The 23,772-nt window shown below is 39.2% G+C and overlaps 6 non-coding genes and 9 pseudogenes across 6 annotated transcripts; all 15 read left to right on the top strand.

The window, feature by feature from the left end:
- Positions 1-17,108: 17,108 nt before the first annotated feature.
- LOC135751061 (5S ribosomal RNA) lies at positions 17,109-17,227 on the top strand (annotated as a pseudogene).
- A 121-nt stretch (positions 17,228-17,348) lies between these two features.
- LOC135751150 (5S ribosomal RNA) lies at positions 17,349-17,467 on the top strand (annotated as a pseudogene).
- A 125-nt stretch (positions 17,468-17,592) lies between these two features.
- Positions 17,593-17,711, top strand: LOC135751109 (5S ribosomal RNA; annotated as a pseudogene).
- A 125-nt stretch (positions 17,712-17,836) lies between these two features.
- Positions 17,837-17,955, top strand: LOC135751182 (5S ribosomal RNA; annotated as a pseudogene).
- Positions 17,956-18,076: 121 nt separating this feature from the next.
- On the top strand, positions 18,077-18,195 carry LOC135751050 (5S ribosomal RNA; annotated as a pseudogene).
- A 120-nt stretch (positions 18,196-18,315) lies between these two features.
- On the top strand, positions 18,316-18,434 carry LOC135751234 (5S ribosomal RNA). The gene has a single exon (XR_010532972.1). It is a non-coding gene; the product is annotated as a 5S ribosomal RNA (ribosomal RNA).
- A 124-nt stretch (positions 18,435-18,558) lies between these two features.
- On the top strand, positions 18,559-18,677 carry LOC135751167 (5S ribosomal RNA; annotated as a pseudogene).
- A 125-nt stretch (positions 18,678-18,802) lies between these two features.
- On the top strand, positions 18,803-18,921 carry LOC135751029 (5S ribosomal RNA). The gene has a single exon (XR_010532924.1). It is a non-coding gene; the product is annotated as a 5S ribosomal RNA (ribosomal RNA).
- A 125-nt stretch (positions 18,922-19,046) lies between these two features.
- Positions 19,047-19,165, top strand: LOC135751031 (5S ribosomal RNA). The gene has a single exon (XR_010532926.1). It is a non-coding gene; the product is annotated as a 5S ribosomal RNA (ribosomal RNA).
- Positions 19,166-19,290: 125 nt separating this feature from the next.
- On the top strand, positions 19,291-19,409 carry LOC135751089 (5S ribosomal RNA; annotated as a pseudogene).
- Positions 19,410-19,534: 125 nt separating this feature from the next.
- LOC135750995 (5S ribosomal RNA) lies at positions 19,535-19,653 on the top strand. Its single transcript, XR_010532891.1, has one exon. It is a non-coding gene; the product is annotated as a 5S ribosomal RNA (ribosomal RNA).
- A 125-nt stretch (positions 19,654-19,778) lies between these two features.
- Positions 19,779-19,897, top strand: LOC135751187 (5S ribosomal RNA; annotated as a pseudogene).
- A 117-nt stretch (positions 19,898-20,014) lies between these two features.
- LOC135750994 (5S ribosomal RNA) lies at positions 20,015-20,133 on the top strand. The gene has a single exon (XR_010532890.1). It is a non-coding gene; the product is annotated as a 5S ribosomal RNA (ribosomal RNA).
- A 125-nt stretch (positions 20,134-20,258) lies between these two features.
- On the top strand, positions 20,259-20,377 carry LOC135750998 (5S ribosomal RNA). Its single transcript, XR_010532895.1, has one exon. It is a non-coding gene; the product is annotated as a 5S ribosomal RNA (ribosomal RNA).
- A 121-nt stretch (positions 20,378-20,498) lies between these two features.
- On the top strand, positions 20,499-20,617 carry LOC135751202 (5S ribosomal RNA; annotated as a pseudogene).
- The last annotated feature ends 3,155 nt before the right edge of the window (positions 20,618-23,772 follow it).

Here is a 23,772-nt window from a genome sequence, read left to right as displayed (position 1 = left end):
TTTACCATCATTCCTCAAAATATTTTCTTTTGTGTTAATCAGAAAAAAACTAATGGATACACGTTTAAAACAACACAAGGATGAGTAAATTATGAAATAATTTTCATTTAACATATAAAATTCCTTCATTTTTTTATTCCTACTATGGGAGTCAATGATCACTATCTGCTGTGAGTTTACCATCATTCCTCAAAATATTTTCTTTTGTGTTAATCAGAAAAAAAACTAATGCATACAGGTTTAAAACAACACGAGGATGAGTAAATTATGAAAGAATTTTCATTGAACCTATAAAATTCCATCTTTTTTTTATTCCTACTATGGGAGTCAATGGTCACTATCTGCTGTGGGTTTACCATCATTCCTCAAAATATTTTCTTTTGTGTTAATCAGAAAAAAAACTAATGCATACAGGTTTAAAACAACACAAGGATGAGTAAATTATGAAAGAATTTTCATTGAACCTATAAAATTCCATCATTTTTTTATTCCTACTATGGGAGTCAATGGTCACTATCTGCTGTGGGTTTACCATCATTCCTCAAAATATTTTCTTTTGTGTTAATCAGAAAAAACTAATGCATACAGGTTTAAAACAACACAAGGATGAGTAAATTATGAAAGAATTTTCATTGAACCTATAAAATTCCATCATTTTTTTATTCCTACTATGGGAGTCAATGGTCACTATCTGCTGTGGGTTTACCATCATTCCTCAAAATATTTTCTTTTGTGTTAATCAGAAAAAAACTAATGCATACAGGCTTAAAACAACACAAGGATGAGTAAATTATGAAATAATTTTTCTTGAACCTATAAAATTCCATCATTTTTTTATTCCTACTATGGGAGTCAATGGAAACTATCTGCTGTGGGTTTACCATCATTCCTCAAAATATTTTCTTTTGTGTTAATCAGAAAAAAACTAATGCATACAGGTTTAAAACAACACAAGGATGAGTAAATTATGAAAGAATTTTCATTGAACCTATAAAATTCCATCATTTTTTATTCCTACTATGGGAGTCAATGGTCACTATCTGCTGTGGGTTTACCATCATTCCTCAAAATATTTTATTTTGTGTTAATCAGAAAAAAACTAATGCATACAGGTTTAAAACAACACAAGGATGAGTAAATTATGAAAGAATTTTCATTGAACCTATAAAATTCCATCATTTTTTATTCCTACTATGGGAGTCAATGGTCACTATCTGCTGTGGGTTTACCATCATTCCTCAAAATATTTTCTTTTGTGTTAATCAGTAAAAAACTAATGCATACACGTTTAAAACAACACAAGGATGAGTAAATTATGAAATAATTTTCATTTAACATATAAAATTCCTTCATTTTTTTATTCCTACTATGGGAGTCAATGGTCACTATCTGCTGTGGGTTTACCATCATTCCTCAAAATATTTTCTTTTGTGTTAATCAGAAAAAACTAATGCATACAGGTTTAAAACAACACGAGGATGAGTAAATTATGAAAGAATTTTCATTGAACCTATAAAATTCCATCTTTTTTTATTCCTACTATGGGAGTCAATGGTCACTATCTGCTGTGGGTTTACCATCATTCCTCAAAATATTTTCTTTTGTGTTAATCAGAAAAAAACTAATGCATACAGGTTTAAAACAACACGAGGATGAGTAAATTATGAAAGAATTTTCATTGAACCTATAAAATTCCATCTTTTTTTTATTCCTACTATGGGAGTCAATGGTCACTATCTGCTGTGGGTTTACCATCATTCCTCAAAATATTTTCTTTTGTGTTAATCAGAAAAAAACTAATGCATACAGGTTTAAAACAACACAAGGATGAGTAAATTATGAAAGAATTTTTCTTGAACCTATAAAATTCCATCATTTTTTTATTTCTACTATGGGAGTCAATGGTAACTATCTGCTGTGGGTTTACCATCATTCCTCAAAATATTTTCTTTTGTGTTAATCAGAAAAAAACTAATGCATACAGGTTTAAAACAACACAAGGATGAGTAAATTATGAAAGAATTTTCATTGAACCTATAAAATTCCATCATTTTTTTATTCCTACTATGGGAGTCATTGGTCACTATCTGCTGTGGGTTTACCATCATTCCTCAAAATATTTTCTTTTGTGTTAATCAGAAAAAACTAATGCATACAGGTTTAAAACAACACGAGGATGAGTAAATTATGAAAGAATTTTCATTGAACCTATAAAATTCCATCATTTTTTATTCCTACTATGGGAGTCAATGGTCACTATCTGCTGTGGGTTTACCATCATTCCTCAAAATATTTTCTTTTGTGTTAATCAGAAAAAAACTAATGGATACACGTTTAAAACAACACAAGGATGAGTAAATTATGAAATAATTTTCATTTAACATATAAAATTCCTTCATTTTTTTATTCCTACTATGGGAGTCAATGGTCACTATCTGCTGTGGGTTTACCATCATTCCTCAAAATATTTTCTTTTGTGTTAATCAGAAAAAAACTAATGCATACAGGTTTAAAACAACACGAGGATGAGTAAATTATGAAAGAATTTTCATTGAACCTATAAAATTCCATCTTTTTTTTATTCCTACTATGGGAGTCAATGGTCACTATCTGCTGTGGGTTTACCATCATTCCTCAAAATATTTTCTTTTGTGTTAATCAGAAAAAAACTAATGCATACAGGTTTAAAACAACACAAGGATGAGTTAATTATGAAAGAATTTTCATTGAACCTATAAAATTCCATCTTTTTTTTATTCCTACTATGGGAGTCAATGGTCACTATCTGCTGTGGGTTTACCATCATTCCTCAAAATATTTTCTTTTGTGTTAATCAGAAAAAAACTAATGCATACAGGTTTAAAACAACACAAGGATGAGTAAATTATGAAAGAATTTTCATTGAACCTATAAAATTCCATCATTTTTTTATTCCTACTATGGGAGTCAATGGTAACTATCTGCTGTGGGTTTACCATCATTCCTCAAAATATTTTCTTTTGTGTTAATCAGAAAAAAACTAATGGATACACGTTTAAAACAACACAAGGATGAGTAAATTATAAAATAATTTGCATTTAACATATAAAATTCCTTCATTTTTTTATTCCTACTATGGGAGTCAATGGTCACTATCTGCTGTGGGTTTACCATCATTCCTCAAAATATTTTCTTTTGTGTTAATCAGAAAAAAACTAATGCATACAGGTTTAAAACAACACGAGGATGAGTAAATTATGAAAGAATTTTCATTGAACCTATAAAATTCCATCCTTTTTTTATTCCTACTATGGGAGTCAATGGTCACTATCTGCTGTGGGTTTACCATCATTCCTCAAAATATTTTCTTTTGTGTTAATCAGAAAAAATCTAATGCATACAGGTTTAAAACAACACAAGGATGAGTAAATTATGAAAGAATTTTCATTGAACCTATAAAATTCCATCATTTTTTTATTCCTACTATGGGAGTCAATGGTCACTATCTGCTGTGGGTTTACCATCATTCCTCAAAATATTTTCTTTTGTGTTAATCAGAAAAAACTAATGCATACAGGTTTAAAACAACACAAGGATGAGTAAATTATGAAAGAATTTTCATTGAACCTATAAAATTCCATCATTTTTTTATTCCTACTATGGGAGTCAATGGTAACTATCTGCTGTGGGTTTACCATCATTCCTCAAATTTTTTTTATTTTGTGTTAATCAGAAAAAAACTAATGCATACAGGTTTAAAACAACACAAGGATGAGTAAATTATGAAAGAATTTTCATTTAACATATAAAATTCCATCATTTTTTTATTCCTACTATGGGAGTCAATGGTCACTATCTGCTGTGGGTTTACCATCATTCCTCAAAATATTATCTTTTGTGTTAATCAGAAAAAAACTAATGCATACAGGTTTAAAACAACACGACGATGAGTAAATAATGAAATAATTTTCATTGAACAATCTCTTTAAGTTGTTCCTTCAGTTGTGTCGAGGATGTTTAAGTCGTCATCATATCAGCTCTGCAAGCCTGCAAAGCAAATAATGAAATAAATTACCATTGACTTCCATAGTAGGAAAAAAATTATTTAGAAGTATCTTGATAAATGATGAAGAAAATATTAAAAAATATATATAATTAGCACACAGTTGATGGTACCTATAAAATTCCATCATTTTTTTATTCCTACTATGGGAGTCAATGGTCACTATCTGCTGTGGGTTTACCATCATTCCTCAAAATATTTTCTTTTGTGTTAATCAGAAAAAACTAATGCATACAGGTTTAAAACAACACGAGGATGAGTAAATTATGAAAGAATTTTCATTGAACCTATAAAATTCCATCATTTTTTATTCCTACTATGGGAGTCAATGGTCACTATCTGCTGTGGGTTTACCATCATTCCTCAAAATATTTTCTTTTGTGTTAATCAGAAAAAAACTAATGGATACACGTTTAAAACAACACAAGGATGAGTAAATTATGAAATAATTTTCATTTAACATATAAAATTCCATCATTTTTTTATTCCTACTATGGGAGTCAATGGTCACTATCTGCTGTGAGTTTACCATCATTCCTCAAAATATTTTCTTTTGTGTTAATCAGAAAAAAACTAATGCATACAGGTTTAAAACAACACGAGGATGAGTAAATTATGAAAGAATTTTCATTGAACCTATAAAATTCCATCTTTTTTTTATTCCTACTATGGGAGTCAATGGTCACTATCTGCTGTGGGTTTACCATCATTCCTCAAAATATTTTCTTTTGTGTTAATCAGAAAAAAACTAATGCATACAGGTTTAAAACAACACAAGGATGAGTAAATTATGAAAGAATTTTCATTGAACCTATAAAATTCCATCATTTTTTTATTCCTACTATGGGAGTCAATGGTAACTATCTGCTGTGGGTTTACCATCATTCCTCAAAATATTTTCTTTTGTGTTAATCAGAAAAAAACTAATGGATACACGTTTAAAACAACACAAGGATGAGTAAATTATGAAATAATTTTCATTTAACATATAAAATTCCTTCATTTTTTTATTCCTACTATGGGAGTCAATGGTCACTATCTGCTGTGGGTTTACCATCATTCCTCAAAATATTTTCTTTTGTGTTAATCAGAAAAAAACTAATGCATACAGGTTTAAAACAACACGAGGATGAGTAAATTATGAAAGAATTTTCATTGAACCTATAAAATTCCATCTTTTTTTTATTCCTACTATGGGAGTCAATGGTCACTATCTGCTGTGGGTTTACCATCATTCCTCAAAATATTTTCTTTTGTGTTAATCAGAAAAAAACTAATGCATACAGGTTTAAAACAACACAAGGATGAGTAAATTATGAAAGAATTTTCATTGAACCTATAAAATTCCATCTTTTTTTTATTCCTACTATGGGAGTCAATGGTCACTATCTGCTGTGGGTTTACCATCATTCCTCAAAATATTTTCTTTTGTGTTAATCAGAAAAAAACTAATGCATACAGGTTTAAAACAACACGAGGATGAGTAAATTATGAAAGAATTTTCATTGAACCTATAAAATTCCATCTTTTTTTATTCCTACTATGGGAGTCAATGGTCACTATCTGCTGTGGGTTTACCATCATTCCTCAAAATATTTTCTTTTGTGTTAATCAGAAAAAAACTAATGCATACAGGTTTAAAACAACACAAGGATGAGTAAATTATGAAAGAATTTTCATTGAACCTATAAAATTCCATCATTTTTTTATTCCTACTATGGGAGTCAATGGTAACTATCTGCTGTGGGTTTACCATCATTCCTCAAAATATTTTCTTTTGTGTTAATCAGAAAAAAACGTCTCGGTTACGGATGTAACCCTCGTTCCCTGAAGGAGGGAATGGAGACGTCACGTCGTGACCGACGAATTGGGAACTCGCTTAGAGAGACCAATCTGCTTCGAATACTACTAAAACGCCAATGAACTTGGCATTGAGATATTTGCATAATGCTGGCGCCGCCCCGCCAGGTGCGTATATAAGCAGCAGGTGCAAATAGGGAAATTAGCTTCTTATTCGCTGAGAAAGCCGGAAAGTGTGACCGGCCGTAACAGCAGGTGGCAGCACCTGTGGCGACGGGACGTGACGTCTCCGTTCCCTCCTTCAGGGAACGAGGGTTACATCCGTAACCGAGACGTTCCCTTTCAGTCGGTCACTACGACGTCACGTCGTGACCGACGAATTGGGAATCCCTATCAAAACGCCACTAGGGGCTGACCTCTTCCAGTGACTGCGTAAAAGCCCTCCGGTTCCACTTAAGGAGGAGGAGGTAGGTTTTAAGGCAGAAGGCCGGGCACTAGATGTTCCTTTAACCCCACAGAAGTGCCAGCGACTGGGAAGCGCCCTACCTGAGCGGGATAGGAACTCTTTTCACTGAGGCCAAAGCTAGCAGGGTCAGAGCTTTCATTGATAAAAGCTTCAGACTCGCAGACTGCAAAGGCTCGAACGGGGGGGCCTGAAGGGCTTTCAGCACCATGGACAGGTCCCAAGGAGGAATAGAAGGAGGGCGCGAGGGGTTTAGCCTGCGAGCGCCTCTTATAGTGTAATAACCAAATCATGCTGGCCAACTGATCTGCCGTTGATAAGTGAGTGAGTGACGAGCAGAAATAGCGGCGATATCAACTTTAATGGCGAAGGGACAGCCTACCAACTAACCTATGTTGAAGATATAAAGCACAATGTTAATGGGGAATTCTCTGGGGTCCTCGCGTTGCAAAGAGCACCAGGTGACGAAAAAGGTTTCATTAAGCGCGTAAGCCCGTCTTGTGGACGGTGCTCGAACCGCGTCGATGGTGTTAGATACCGTTTGCGATAAATCACCTAAACCTTGCGCGCGCTCAACGACCATACATGGAGATCCCACGGGTCGGGGCGCGAGTGCCAATGTGCCCCTTCCTAAGAAAGAAAGTCCTTCCTCAGGGGAATCCGCCAGGGAGGGCTGTCGCGAGGAGCATTAACTATGAAAAACCAATTCCCAGTCGTCCAGTACGGACGATTAATAAAAGGCTCTCCTCGTCCTGCCTGACTTTGCACAGTGTCTGTGCGATTAAGCTCACTGGAAGGAATGCGTATTGCGCATCCCCCGAGGCCAGCTGTGTGCCAATGCGTCCACGCCGAGGCTGCCCTCGGTTAGTGAATAAAATAGGCGACAGTGGGTATCGTCCGGCGACGCAAACAGGTCTGTCTGCGCACGACCGAACTTCTTCCAAATTAGCTGGACCGTCTGGGGGTGGAGTCGCCATTCGCCGGGGCGCGCAGCTCGAGAAGCGCGTCCGCTGCTGTATTGAGCGAGCCCGGAATGTGAATGGCACGAAGGGACCTCAGATGCTTCTGACTCCAAAGGAGGAGATGACGAGCGAGATGCGACAGGTGACGAGAGCGCAAAACCGCCTTAACGGTAAATAACGCAACAGTCTCAATGTTGTCGGTGTCGGCTAATACATCCTTCCCTCGCATCTCCACAGCGGAGCGTACAAGTCCCAGATATACAGCGCACCGCTCGCGGCAGTTGGGGTGCTATGCACACCCCTGAGACTGCAAGCCCGTCATACGTGGCGATCATCCCGTGCTAAGGGCATACATGCTACAGAATGCCAGGAGACCTTTCAGGGGCGCATTGTCTATCGGAAATGCCGGGTCTACCACGGGGAAGTTGGAATGACACGCAGGTGTAATGTTTACACGGTGTATGCCGGTGCGCCACGCTCTCCTCGAGACTCGATCGTAAGCCAACGCTGAAGCGGTCTCATATGAAGCAGCTCGGGCGGTGTCACAGCCGCAGCATGCTGTCATATGTCCAGGAGCTTCTGAAATTGTTTCAGAGGGACCGCGTACTTCCCTCGAATTAAACCGAGGCAAGTCAGAACTGACTGGTTGCGCGCTCTTGTAAAACACGCCATTTAGTCGATCGAGTCTAGTTTCCATACTGAGAAAAAGGATCCTCTGCACGGGGCAAAGTACTCTTTCCCAGTCGACCTGAAGACATAAACGAGCGAGATGCCGAAGCATTAACTCTGTGTTCGCGCACGTCTGCCAAGAATGGGCTATTATAAGTCGACGTACATAAAAGCAGAATGCGAACAACCCTCTCTCTGATATTTTAAAGCCGTGACTAGCACATGGAGACACGGAGAGAGAGAGACAGCTCGAATGATGTACTTAGTATTAATATGCCCACCCCACGACGCAGAGCGAAAAACGGTCTAAAGCGAGGGGAGATGGACACATAAAGTACACGTCTTACAGGTCTAAGGCTGCAAACGATCTGAATATTGAAATACGAGCCTCGGCGTTATCGTCCAAAAGAACACCTTTGTAGAGCCGGTGCGTAAATCAAATCGATCGTAACCCGCCGCGTATTTTGGGTACTATGAGATAAAGGCTGGAAAAACCCTATCATCATCATCATCTCGGTAAGAGGGACCGGCTCGATACATCCTTCGCCAACAGGACATCGACCTTTGCACGCAGTACATGTGCATCGGGCGCTTTCACCACAGTGAAACGAAAGCCCGAGAATTTTGGGGTGTGCCGGATCTTGTAACCGAGGCGGATTGTGCGTAAAACCCAACGAAACGGGCTGGGAACTGAAGCCAAGCACCCAGGCACCGTACGAGGAGAATTAACGACACTACCGAAGTACCCGCGGTGGGGCAGCGAAGCGAGACAGGTGGGACTGCCGGTGCGTCTGCTGTGACAGCATAAGCATCTAGAGTATGTGTGTGTGACACTGACCTGAGCCCGCTGAGGGTGACGGTCGTCTGGTCTCCTCAGCGGAGAGCACAGACTCCGAGGAGGGTGCTGGTGGTCCCGTCTCCTCAGCGGAGAGCTGGAACTCCTCAGGACACCCGCTGGCGATAGAGGAGAGGGAGGAAGAGCACGTAAATGCCCGCTCACATCTCTCTCGATCCTCTGGAGACCTGGAGAAGGAATAGGAATGCACTCTTTTTGTGGTTTTGTGGGTGCCGGCTGAGAAGCCGGCGGAACAGACAAAACGAAACCAAAGATTCTCCACCCGGCCCTCTACCGGTGGAGGGAGCGATGCCATCACCGTCTCCCATAGAGTGATCCCATCCGAATCCAGGTCGCCCGTCTCAGGGCCGCTTCGATTTCCGTTTACCACGGGAAGCGGGTGGGGCGGGCGGGGCGGGCTGCCGACGGCTGTTCCCCCTCCGTGGCCTGGAAGATGTTCTAGTGGGGGGGGTGGAGGCAGCCGCCGCAGGGCGCCCTCGGCGAGGAGCAGACGGGGCCGCCGGCGCTGGAGGGCGAGATGCAGGTCGCTTGCGCCGGGGCATGATCTGAGCGATCGCCTCCGTCTGCTTCTGGGCGGCGGAGAACTGCTGGGCAAAAGACTCCACCGACTCACCGAAGAGACCAGCCTGGGACACGGGAGCGTCTAAGAACTTGTTCTTCTCCGCATCCGACATGTCCGCCAGACATAGCCATAAGTGGCGTTCCTGGACCACCATCGTGGACATGGCACGACCAATCGCCTGCGCTGTCACCTTCGTAGCGCGAAGAGCCAGATCAGTGGCAGCCCGGAGCTCCGAAAGGACAGGCGAGTCGTGTCCTCCCTCGTGCAGATCCCTCAAGGCTTTCGCTTGATGAACCTGCAGCAACGCCATTGCGTGCAGGGCTGAAGCCGCCTCTCCACATGCCTGGTGGGCAGCGCCCGTTAAACCGGAGGACTGTCTGCAGGCACGAGAGGGGAGGGTTGGGCGGTCCTTCCAAGAGGGAGCGTGTGCCGGACACAGCTGCATCGCGACAGCACGCTCCACGGGAGGGATCCCCGTATAACCCTTAGCGGCTCCGCTGGTGAGGGAGGTGAGGGGGGAGGGCTGAAACGGCCGTAATCTCGTGGAAAACGGCGACTTCCAGGTTCTAGTCAGCTCCTCGTGCACCTCGGGGAAGAAAGGCACCGGTGGAGAGGGTTGTGAAACCCGGGCAGCTCCAAAGAACCAATCATCCAGGCGGGACGGTTCGGGCTGAGGGGGGGGAACCCACTCTAACCCTACGGTCTCAGCCGCTCGAGCGAGCACGGCCACCATCTCTGGATCGAACTCCGGCGTCCCAACCCGACCAGAGGGAGGAAGGGCGTCGGGGTCCACGTCAGGGGGAGGAGGCCCACCCTCGGATGCTGCGGCGTCGGTGGACCCGGAGGGCGGCGCGATGGATTCTAGAGACATCGTAGAACACGACGCTGAAGTCTCCATCGGCACATCAACCGGCTGTGGATGAGGAGGCTGAGAGCCTGAGGACGAATCCCCCGCTCGGCTCAGCACAGTGATGCGCAGGTCGTCCTTAGAGAGCTTCACAGCCGCACCGTGGCGGCGTTCAGCACTCGCATGACGAGGGTTGCGTTTTTCCCGGAGGAAAGACAACCGTCTGCGCAAATCCACAAGGGACATGTTCTCGCAGTGAGAACACTTACCCCCAGCGAACGCTGCCTCTGCGTGCTCGATGCCCAAACACGAAAGACAACGCTCGTGACCGTCCTTCGGACCCATGTATTTGCCGCACCCAAGATCGCACGGACGAAAAGCCATCCTGAAAAGGACGCTGATGTCCGGATATACGAGAGAGTGGCTGCCTTTAACAAGGCACAAAGCTCTCTCGTATCACTCTTTTAGGGAAATTCACTCAGATGCTCAGTTGATGATGCGCACAGGGAAAGGCAACGCACACACTAAACTCAAAACAACAAACAGGTGTAGAGTCGTGGAATTAAGCGAAGCGTCCGCTGTGGTACTGCTAGTCCAACCAACTTCAGCAATCGAATCCCACCAGAGTAAAGTAGCTTCTCAGTAGCAGATACTGCAGGCTTTCGAAGCGAATAAAAGCTAATTTCCCTATTTGCACCTGCTGCTTATATACGCACCTGGCGGGGCGGCGCCAGCATTATGCAAATATCTCAATGCCAAGTTCATTGGCGTTTTAGTAGTATTCGAAGCAGATTGGTCTCTCTAAGCGAGTTCCCAATTCGTCGGTCACGACGTGACGTCGTAGTGACCGACTGAAAGGGAACTAATGGATACACGTTTAAAACAACACAAGGATGAGTAAATTATAAAATAATTTTCATTTAACATATAAAATTCCTTCATTTTTTTATTCCTACTATGGGAGTCAATGGTCACTATCTGCTGTGGGTTTACCATCATTCCTCAAAATATTTTCTTTTGTGTTAATCAGAAAAAAACTAATGCATACAGGTTTAAAACAACACAAGGATGAGTAAATTATGAAAGAATTTTCATTGAACCTATAAAATTCCATCATTTTTTTATTCCTACTATGGGAGTCAATGGTCACTATCTGCTGTGGGTTTACCATCATTCCTCAAAATATTTTCTTTTGTGTTAATCAGAAAAAACTAATGCATACAGGTTTAAAACAACACAAGGATGAGTAAATTATGAAAGAATTTTCATTGAACCTATAAAATTCCATCATTTTTTTACTCCTACTATGGGAGTCAATGGTAACTATCTGCTGTGGGTTTACCATCATTCCTCAAAATTTTTTTATTTTGTGTTAATCAGAAAAAAACTAATGCATACAGGTTTAAAACAACACAAGGATGAGTAAATTATGAAAGAATTTTCATTTAACATATAAAATTCCTTCATTTTTTTATTCCTACTATGGGAGTCAATGGTCACTATCTGCTGTGGGTTTACCATCATTCCTCAAAATATTATCTTTTGTGTTAATCCGAAAAAAACTAATGCATACAGGTTTAAAACAACACGACGATGAGTAAATAATGAAATAATTTTCATTGAACAATCTCTTTAAGTTGTTCCTTCAGTTGTGTCGAGGATGTTTAAGTCGTCATCATATCAGCTCTGCAAGCCTGCAAAGCAAATAATGAAATAAATTACCATTGACTTCCATAGTAGGGAAAAAATTATTTAGAAGTATCTTGATAAATGATGAAGAAAATATTAAAAAATATATATAATTAGCACACAGTAGATGGTACCTATAAAATTCCATCATTTTTTTATTCCTACTATGGGAGTCAATGGTCACTATCTGCTGTGGGTTTACCATCATTCCTCAAAATATTTTCTTTTGTGTTAATCAGAAAAAACTAATGCATACAGGTTTAAAACAACACGAGGATGAGTAAATTATGAAAGAATTTTCATTGAACCTATAAAATTCCATCATTTTTTATTCCTACTATGGGAGTCAATGGTCACTATCTGCTGTGGGTTTACCATCATTCCTCAAAATATTTTCTTTTGTGTTAATCAGAAAAAAACTAATGGATACACGTTTAAAACAACACAAGGATGAGTAAATTATGAAATAATTTTCATTTAACATATAAAATTCCTTCATTTTTTTATTCCTACTATGGGAGTCAATGGTCACTATCTGCTGTGGGTTTACCATCATTCCTCAAAATATTTTCTTTTGTGTTAATCAGAAAAAAACTAATGCATACAGGTTTAAAACAACACGAGGATGAGTAAATTATGAAAGAATTTTCATTGAACCTATAAAATTCCATCTTTTTTTATTCCTACTATGGGAGTCAATGGTCACTATCTGCTGTGGGTTTACCATCATTCCTCAAAATATTTTCTTTTGTGTTAATCAGAAAAAACTAATGCATACAGGTTTAAAACAACACGAGGATGAGTAAATTATGAAAGAATTTTCATTGAACCTATAAAATTCCATCATTTTTTATTCCTACTATGGGAGTCAATGGTCACTATCTGCTGTGGGTTTACCATCATTCCTCAAAATATTTTCTTTTGTGTTAATCAGAAAAAAACTAATGGATACAAGTTTAAAACAACACAAGGATGAGTAAATTATGAAATAATTTTCATTTAACATATAAAATTCCTTTATTTTTTTATTCCTCCTATGGGAGTCAATGGTCACTATCTGCTGTGGGTTTACCATCATTCCTCAAAATATTTTCTTTTGTGTTAATCAGAAAAAAACTAATGCATACAGGTTTAAAACAACACGAGGATGAGTAAATTATGAAAGAATTTTCATTGAACCTATAAAATTCCATCTTTTTTTATTCCTACTATGGGAGTCAATGGTCACTATCTGCTGTGGGTTTACCATCATTCCTCAAAATATTTTCTTTTGTGTTAATCAGAAAAAAACTAATGCATACACGTTTAAAACAACACAAGGATGAGTAAATTATGAAATAATTTTCATTTAACATATAAAATTCCTTCATTTTTTTATTCCTACTATGGGAGTCAATGGTCACTATCTGCTGTGGGTTTACCATCATTCCTCAAAATATTTTCTTTTGTGTTAATCAGAAAAAACTAATGCATACAGGTTTAAAACAACACGAGGATGAGTAAATTATGAAAGAATTTTCATTGAACCTATAAAATTCCATCTTTTTTTATTCCTACTATGGGAGTCAATGGTCACTATCTGCTGTGGGTTTACCATCATTCCTCAAAATATTTTCTTTTGTGTTAATCAGAAAAAAACTAATGCATACAGGTTTAAAACAACACAAGGATGAGTAAATTATGAAAGAATTTTCATTGAACCTATAAAATTCCATCATTTTTTTATTCCTACTATGGGAGTCAATGGTCACTATCTGCTGTGGGTTTACCATCATTCCTCAAAATATTTTCTTTTGTGTTAATCAGAAAAAACTAATGCATACAGGTTTAAAACAACACAAGGATGAGTAAATTATGAAAGAATTTTCATTGAACCTATAAAATTCCATCATTTTTTTACTCCTACTATGGGAGTCAATGGTAACTATCTGCTGTGGGTTTACCATCATTCCTCAAAATTTTTTTATTTTGTGTTAATCAGAAAAAAACTAATGCATACAGGTTTAAAACAACACAAGGATGAGTAAATTATGAAAGAATTTTCATTTAACATATAAAATTCCTTCATTTTTTTATTCCTACTATGGGAGTCAATGGTCACTATCTGCTGTGGGTTTACCATCATTCCTCAAAATATTATCTTTTGTGTTAATCCGAAAAAAACTAATGCATACAGGTTTAAAACAACACGACGATGAGTAAATAATGAAATAATTTTCATTGAACAATCTCTTTAAGTTGTTCCTTCAGTTGTGTCGAGGATGTTTAAGTCGTCATCATATCAGCTCTGCAAGCCTGCAAAGCAAATAATGAAATAAATTACCATTGACTTCCATAGTAGGGAAAAAATTATTTAGAAGTATCTTGATAAATGATGAAGAAAATATTAAAAAATATATATAATTAGCACACAGTAGATGGTACCTATAAAATTCCATCATTTTTTTATTCCTACTATGGGAGTCAATGGTCACTATCTGCTGTGGGTTTACCATCATTCCTCAAAATATTTTCTTTTGTGTTAATCAGAAAAAACTAATGCATACAGGTTTAAAACAACACGAGGATGAGTAAATTATGAAAGAATTTTCATTGAACCTATAAAATTCCATCATTTTTTATTCCTACTATGGGAGTCAATGGTCACTATCTGCTGTGGGTTTACCATCATTCCTCAAAATATTTTCTTTTGTGTTAATCAGAAAAAAACTAATGGATACACGTTTAAAACAACACAAGGATGAGTAAATTATGAAATAATTTTCATTTAACATATAAAATTCCTTCATTTTTTTATTCCTACTATGGGAGTCAATGGTCACTATCTGCTGTGGGTTTACCATCATTCCTCAAAATATTTTCTTTTGTGTTAATCAGAAAAAAACTAATGCATACAGGTTTAAAACAACACGAGGATGAGTAAATTATGAAATAATTTTCATTGAACAATCTCTTTAAGTTGTGCCTTCAGTTGTGTCGAGGATGTTTAAGTCGTCATCATATCAGCTCTGCAAGCCTGTAAAGCAAATGATGAAATAAATTACCATTGACTTCCATAGTAGGAAAAAAATATTTTAAAAGTATCTTGATAAATGATGAAGAAAATATTTTAAAAATGTATAATTAGCACACAGTTGATTGTACCTATAAAATTCCATAATTTTTTTGTGGGTTTACTATCATTCCTCAAAATATTTTCTTTTGTGTTAATCAGAAAAAAACTAATGCATACACGTTTAAAACAACACGAGGATGAGTAAATTATGAAAGAATTTTCATTGAACAATCTTTTTAAGTTGTGCCTTCAGTTGTGTCGAGGATGTTGAAGTCGTCATCATATCAGCTCTGCAAGCCTGTAAAGCAAATAATGAAATAAATTACCATTGACTTCCATAGTAGGAAAAAAATATTTTGGAAGTATTTTTAAAAATGATGAAGAAAATATTGTGAAAAATTATTATTAGATTATAATTAGCACACAGCTGATGGTAACTATTAAATTCCATCATTTTTTTGTTCCTACTATGGGAGTCAAAGGTCACTATCTGCTGTGGGTTTACCATCATTCCTCAAAATATTTTATTTTGTGTTAATCAGGAAAAAAACTATTGTTTACAGGTTTAAAACAACACAAGGATGAGTAAATTATGAAAGAATTTTCATTGAAACTATAAAATTCCATCATTTTTTTTATTCCTACTATGGGAGTCAATGGTCACTATCTGCTGTGGGTTTACTATCATTCCCCAAAATATTTTCTTTTGTGTTAATCAGAAAAAAACTAATGCATACACATTTAAAACAACACGAGGATGAGTAAATTATGAAAGAATTTTTATTGAACTACCTCTTTAAGTTGTGCCTTCAGTTGTGTCAAGGATGTTTAAGTCGTCATCATATCAGCTCTGCAAGCCTGTAAAGCAAATAATGAAATAAATTTCCATTGACTTCAATAGTAGGAAAAAAATATTTTAGAAGTATCTTGATAAATGATGAAGAAAATATTTTTAAAAATTATAATTAGCACACAGTTGATTGTACCTATAAAATTCCATAATTTTTTTATTCATACTATGGGAGTCAATGGTCACTATCTCCTGTGGGTTTACCATCATTCCTCAAAATATTTTCTTTTGTGTTAATCAGAAAAAAACTAATGCACAGAGGTTTAAAACAACACAAGGATGAGTAAATTATGAAAGAATTTTCATTGAACCTATAAAATTCCATCATTTTTTTATTCCTACTATGGGAGTCAACGGTCACTATCTGCTGTGGGTTTACCATCATTCCTCAAAATATTTTATTTTGTGTTAATCAGAAAAAATCTAATGTATACACGTTTAAAACAACACAAGGATGAGTAAATTATGAAAGAATTTTCATTGAACAATCTCTTTAAAGAGTAACTAAACCCTAAACCAAATTTTTTAGTAAATGATCTGTAAGAATGATGCTTTATTAGTGCTGTTCATTGATTTTAGTATTTTTTTGACATTTGGATATAAAGTGTTTCAATACTACAATATATGGTGTAAAAACGTCTGATTGCTGCCCTCTTCAGGTTGAACGGTGGCTACTGCAGTTGAATTTTCCTATTGGATGTTGGGTCCAAAAAATGACTCGTGACGTAAGCAGGTTCAAGCTCACCACGCCCTTGTTACGATCCCACCACACACTTGATACAAGCTTAGTTCATCCCCTCTATTTTCGTTGGGATCTGCCCACTTTTCTTGCATTTTTCAAATATTGCCAGTAGGTGGAGTCACGCTCTCACCAGGGGTTTAGTTACGCTTTAAGTTGTGCCTTCAGTTGTGTCGAGGATGTTGAAGTCGTCATCATATCAGCTCTGCAAGCCTGTAAAGCAAATAATGAAATAAATTACCATTGACTTCCATAGTAGGAAAAAAATATTTTGGAAGTATTTTTATAAATGATGAAGAAAATATTGTGAAAAATTATTATTAGATTATAATTAGCACACAGCTGATGGTACCTATTAAATTCCATCATTTTTTTGTTCCTACTATGGGAGTCAATGGTCACTATCTGCTGTGGGTTTACCATCATTCCTCAAAATATCTTATTTTGTGTTAATCAGAAAAAAACTAATGTATACAGGTTTAAAGCCTGCTTGGCTTCCGAGATCAGACGAGAGCGGGCGTGCTCAAGGTGGTGTGGCCGTAAGCGAATGCGGACTCGATTCGAGTCCGCATTCGCTTACGGCCACACCACCTTGAGCACGCCCGCTCTCGTCTGATCTCGGAAGCCAAGCAGGGTCGGGCCTGGTTAGTACTTGGATGGGAGACCGCCTGGGAATACCTGGTGCAGTAAGCGTTTAATTAATTAATTATTTATGTCATTTTTTCCCATGAATGCGTTCTTTCTGTAAGCGTTCACTGATGTCATGGCGTTGCCACATAAGTCTTGAAGTGTCTATTGAATCAAGTCAGCACTCGCTTACGGCCACACCACCCTGAGCAAGCCCGCTCTCGTCTGATCTCGGAAGCCAAGCAGGGTCGGGCCTGGTTAGTACTTGGTTGGGAGACCGCCTGGGAATACTAGGTGCTGTAATCATTTAATTAATTAAATATTTATTTATGTCATTTTTTCCCATGAATGTGTCCTTTCTGTAAGCGTTCACTGATGTCATGGCGTTGCCACATAAGTCTTGAAGTGTCTATTGAATCAAGTCAGCACTCGCTTACGGCCACACCACCCTGAGCAAGCCCGCTCTCGTCTGATCTCGGAAGCCAAGCAGGGTCGGGCCTGGTTAGTACTTGGTTGGGAGACCGCCTGGGAATACTAGGTGCTGTAAGCATTTAATTAATTAAATATTTATTTATGTCATTTTTTCCCATGAATGCGTCCTTTCTGTAAGCGTTCACTGATGTCATGGCGTTGCCAAATAAGACTTGAAGTGTCTATCGAATCGCGTCGGCACTCGCTTACGGCCACACCACCCTGAGCACGCCCGCTCTCGTCTGATCTCGGATGCCAAACAGGGTCGTGCCTGGTTAGTACCTGGATGGGAAACCGCCTGGGAATACCAGGTGCTGTAAGCATTTAATTAATTATTTATTTATGTCAATTTTTCCCATGAATGCGTCCTTTCTGTAAGCATTTACCGATGTCATTGCGTTGCTACATTAGCCTTGAAGTGTCTCTCGAATCGAGTCAGCACTCGTTTATGGCCACACCACCCTGAGCACGCCCGCTCTCGTCTGATCTCGGAAGCCAAGCAGGGTCGGGCCTGGTTAGTACTTGGATGGGAGACCGCCTGGGAATACCAGGTGATGTAAGCCTTTATTTATTAATTATTTATGTCATCTTTTCCCATGAATGCGTTCTTTCTGTAAGCGTTCACTGATGTCATGGCGTTGCCAAATAAGACTTGAAGTGTCTATCGAATCGCGTCGGCACTCGCTTACGGCCAAACCACCTTGAGCACGCCCGCTCTCGTCTGATCTCGGAAGCCAAGCAGGGTCGGGCCTGGTTAGTACTTGGATGGGAGACCGCCTGGGAATACCAGGTGCTGTAAGCATTTAATTAATAATTATTTGTTTATATCATTTTTTCCCATGAATGCGACCTTTCTGTAAGCATTTACCGATGTCATTGCGTTGCCACATTAGCCTTGAAGTGTCTATCGAATCGAGTCAGCACTCGTTTACGGCCACACCACCCTGAGCACGCCCGCTCTCGTCTGATCTCGGATGCCAAGCAGGGTCGGGCCTGGTTAGTACTTGGATGGGAAACCGCCTGGGAATACCAGGTGCTGTGAGAATTTAATTAATTAAATATTTATTTATGTCATTTTTTCCCATGAATGCATCCTTTCTGTAAGCGTTCTCCCATGGCATGGCGTTGCCACATTAGTTTTGAAGTGTCTCTCGAATCGAGTCTGCACTTGTTTACGGCCACACCACCCTGAGCATGCCCGCTCTCGTCTGATCTCGGAAGCCAAGCAGGGTCGGGCCTGGTTAGTACTTGGATGGGAGACCGCCTGAGAATACCAGGTGCTGTAAGCGTTTAAATAATGAATTATTTATTTATGTCATTTTTTCCCATGAATGCGTCCTTTCTGTAAGAGTTCTCCCATGGCATGTTGTTGCCACATTAGTTTTGAAGTGTCTCTCGAATCGAGTCAGCACTCGCTTACGGCCACACCACCCTGAGCACGCCCGCTCTCGTCTGATCTCGGATGCCAAGCAGGGTCGGGCCTGGTTAGTACTTGGATGGGAGACCGCCTGGGAATACCAGGTGCTGTGAGCATTTAATTAATTAAATATTTATTTATGTCATTTTTACCCATGAATGCGTTCTTTCTGTAAGCGTTCACTGATGTCATGGCGTTGCCACATAAGTCTTGAAGTGTCTATTGAATCAAGTCAGCACTCGCTTACGGCCACACCACCCTGAGCAAGCCCGCTCTCGTCTGATCTCGGAAGCCAAGCAGGGTCGGGCCTGGTTAGTACTTGGTTGGGAGACCGCCTGGGAATACCAGGTGCTGTGAGCATTTAATTAATTAAATATTTATTTATGTCATTTTTTCCCATGAATGCGTTCTTTCTGTAAGCGTTCACTGATGTCATGGCGTTGCCACATAAGTCTTGAAGTGTCTATTGAATCAAGTCAGCACTCGCTTACGGCCACACCACCCTGAGCAAGCCCGCTCTCGTCTGATCTCGGAAGCCAAGCAGGGTCGGGCCTGGTTAGTACTTGGATGGGAGACCGCCTGGGAATACCAGGTGCTGTAAGCATTTAATTAGTAATTTATTTATTTATGTCATTTTTTCCCATAATTACGTCCTTTTTGTAAGCATTTACCGATGTCATTGCGTTGCCACATTAGTCTAGAAGTGTCTCTCGAATCGAGTCCGCATTCGCTTACGGCCACACCACCCTGAGCACGCCCGCTCTCGTCTGATCTCGGAAGCCAAGCAGGTTCGGGCCTGGTTAGTATTTGAATGGGAGACCGCCTGGGAATACCTGGTGCAGTAAGCATTTAATTAATTATTTATGTCATTTTTTCCCATGAATGCGTTCTTTCTGTAAGCGTTCGCTGATGTCATGGCGTTGCCACATAAGTCTTGAAGTGTCTATCGAATCGATTTAGTACTCGCTTACGGCCACACCACCCTGAGCACGCCCGCTCTCGTCTGATCTCGGAAGCCAAGCAGGGTCGGGCCTGGTTAGTACTTGGATGGGAGACCGCCTGGGAATACCAGGTGCCTTAAGCTTTTAATTAATTAAATATTTATTTATGTCATTTCTTTCCATGAATGCGTCCTTTCTGTAATCGTTCTCCCATGGCATGGCGTTGCCACATTAGTTTTGAAGTGTCTCTCGAATCGAGTCCGCATTCGCTTACGGCCACACCACCCTGAGCACGCCCGCTCTCGTCTGATCTCGGAAGCCAAGCAGGGTCGGGCCTGGTTAGTACTTGGATGGGAGACCGCCTGGGAATACCTGGTGCAGTAAGCATTTAATTAATTAATTATTTATGTCATTTTTTCCCATGAATGCGTTCTTTCTGTAAGCGTTCACTGATGTCATGGCGTTGCCACATAAGTCTTGAAGTGTCTATTGAATCAAGTCAGCACTCGCTTACGACCACACCACCCTGAGCAAGCCCGCTCTCGCCTGATCTCGGAAGCCAAGCAGGGTCGGGCCTGGTTAGTACTTGGTTGGGAGACCGCCTGGGAATACTAGGTGCTGTAAGCATTTAATTAATTAATTATTTATTTATGTCATTTTTCCATGAATGCGTCCTTTCTGTAAGCGTTCTCCCATGGCATGGCGTTGCCACATTAGTTTTGAAGTGTCTCTCGAATCGAGTCAGCACTCGCTTACGGCCACACCACCCTGAGCACGCCCGCTAGTTGGTACGTTCCAGGAAGTGTCTGTGCCGGTAGTAGAGGGAGAAAGGCTCCCTCACGTGGGTTTGTTAAATTTGAATTTAGTTTATAGTTTGAGTTTAATTTATTGTTTGTGAAGTGTTTATTTTGAGTTTAAACCACCGAACAGCAGCTTTATGCTGACTGTGAGGTGGTTTTTTGTTGTATTTAGTTAAAATTAAAAAAAGATCAGACGGACGCATGGCAAACAACACTGAAATGGCTGAGGAACAAAGTACTGGCAACGAAACTGGACTGGATAAACGAAAACAAGCTGGACATGATTTAAATAAAGACGCAAGGCAGGATGGATTAACTGAAAGTAGAAGAGGAATCTTTGAAAATGAAAGCAACGGTAACGAAAAGGGAATGGAAAAACGACAACGAGCTGGAAAAGATTTAAATGAAGACGCCAGGAAAGATAGTTTAACAGAAAACAGCAGAGAAAATGTTGAAAACGAAAGCAACGGTAAAGAAAATGGACAGCAAAATAGACAACGAGATGGAAATGACAACAGTGAAAAAGCAAAGAAAAGAGGTTAGCAAAGGATTTACGCAAAAGAAGCAACAGTGATTGTGAATGTTGATAATGTGGAAGGATTGAAAGCGGAAGATTTAATAAAAGCAGTAGCAGATATGATTGGACAAAGGAACATTTTGGTAATGAGACCACGAAATAATAATGAATATGAACTGATTTTAGAAAATGAGGAAATGTGCGAGGATCTAATGGAAGGACTAATGATTAAAGGTGTGCAGTGCAACGTAAGAAAGCTAAAAAATAAGGAGTATGTTGTCTCTTTTATGCATTTGCCTGGGTACCTAGATGATTATGACATTTTAGAGAAATTAGAAAGCTGGCAGGTTGTGCCAATCACAAAACTTAAAAGGAGAGTGTATCCGGGCACCGACATAGAGGACGGTACGAGATACGTGAGAGTGAGGTTCCCTAAGGAGGTGGTCTCACTACCATACAGCACAAAGTTTGAGACTGCGGAGGGCTCCCAGCATTTCCGGGTGATGCACAGCCATCAGGTGAAAACCTGTCGGCTGTGCATGAGCTCGGAACATTTGCTGAAGGAGTGCCCCGAGTTTAAATGTTATAAGTGCGAGGAGCTGGGACACTTTGCACGTCAGTGTAGAGCAGTCAGGTGCCCGGATTGCAATGATTTTATAAACAAATGTGAGTGTTGGATGGAGGAAGAGGAAGGAGGGGTGGATAATCAGGTGCCCAGACAAATGCATAAAAGAAATGATAACGCAGAAGAGAGAACGAATGAAGAGGGGAGACAAATAGAGAAACAGCAGTCAACAGAGCCTGGAGGAGAAGAAGCAATGGCGGAAAAGCAGATAATTGAAGAAAAAGCAACTGAAAATCAAGAGGAAACGGTACGGGAAAAGGACACAGAAAGGACACAAATGGAGATATCGGAGAGTTTGGATGTTTTAATGGACAAAGAAGGTAACGAGGAACAACGGAGTACAGCACAAGACAGCGAAAGAGAGGACGATGAAATGGAAGAAGCAGGAGTAATGGACAGACGGGAAAAAAGGCCTTTGAGGAGAAGAACAATGAAGGTAACGCCAAATATTGATAATGCGCGAAAAAAGAAATTAAAGTCCCAATTGACAAGAGAAAATAGATTTGAGGTGTTAAGGCGAGGAGAGGAGATGGACTGAGATGATGGTATTTAAGGTTTTTATTTTATTTATTTTTTTAATGGTTTTACGATGTGTGACTTTTAACGCGAGGGGACTTTTAGATTTTAAGAAATTTGAAAGAGTAACTGATCATTTTAAAAATCAGGACATCATTTTACTGCAGGAAACAAACTGGAAAGATGATATTTTAATGGACTATCGAAAGAAATGGGAAGGATGGATTTTACATAATAACGGTGATGGAAAATGTGGAAGAGGAGTCGCAATTTTAATGAAAAGTGACGTTTTTAAAGAGAGTAAAGTTTTATACAAGGATGGAAAAGGAAAATGTATGGTTGTAGAAGTAATTTATGAGATGAAGAAAATTGTTTTAGTTAATGTACATGCGCCGACGGAGGAAAAAGAAAAGAAGGTTTTTTTTAATCATTTAAGAGAGTTTTTAAAGGATTATAAAGAAATTGTAATAGCGGGAGATTTTAATACGGTTTTTAGCAAACAAGACATGGCGGAAGGAATGGTTTTTAAGAGTGATATGGGAAGAAAAGAACTAAAATTTTTAATGGAAGATTTTAAAATGACTGATGTGTGGAGAGAAAGAAATCAAAGGAAAAAAGAGTTTTCAAGAAGACAAATTGTGATGAATTTTGTGTGTAATACGAGGATTGATTTTATTTTGTGTACAAGAAATGTGGAGAATTTTATTGAAGATATTAAGTATGAGGAGACAAGTTTAAGTGATCACAAGTTTTTATTTTTTAACATAGATTGGGAGAAATTACAAAGAGGGCCTGGAGTATGGGTTTTAAACACAGAAATTTTGAAGGACAAACATTATGTTGAAAGCGTGAAAGAAATTATTGAGAATGAGAAAAACAGTGTAATGTATGCAGAAAATAAGAGAATATGGTGGGAAAATGTAAAGTATGCTATAAAAAAATATTCAATTGAATATTGTAAATTAGTGCAAAAATGTAAAAGGTTTAAGGAGAAAGAATTGAAAGCAAGTCTTGAAAAAGAATTAAATGAAGAAAATAAGGACATTCAAAAGATCAAAGAAATCGAAGAAAAGTTGAAAGAAGTAGAGGAAAAGCAATATGAAGGAGCAAGATTACGAAGTAAAGCACAGTATATGGTTGAGGGAGAAAAATGTACAAAATTCTTTTTTGATTTAGAAAAAAAAAAAGGGAATGCTGAAACGATAAAGGAGATAAAAGGAAAAAATGGAGAAATAATACAGGGAAATGCAAATGTTCTAAAAGAAATTAAGGATTTTTATGAAGATCTTTTTAAGGCAAGAGGAGTAGAGGAGAAAGAAAAAAC

Source organism: Paramisgurnus dabryanus, chromosome 18 (genome assembly GCF_030506205.2).
Source record: "Paramisgurnus dabryanus chromosome 18, PD_genome_1.1, whole genome shotgun sequence".
In the NCBI taxonomy this organism is placed as follows: Eukaryota; Metazoa; Chordata; class Actinopteri; order Cypriniformes; family Cobitidae; genus Paramisgurnus; species Paramisgurnus dabryanus.
This window is presented reverse-complemented; position numbering and strand designations above follow the sequence as displayed.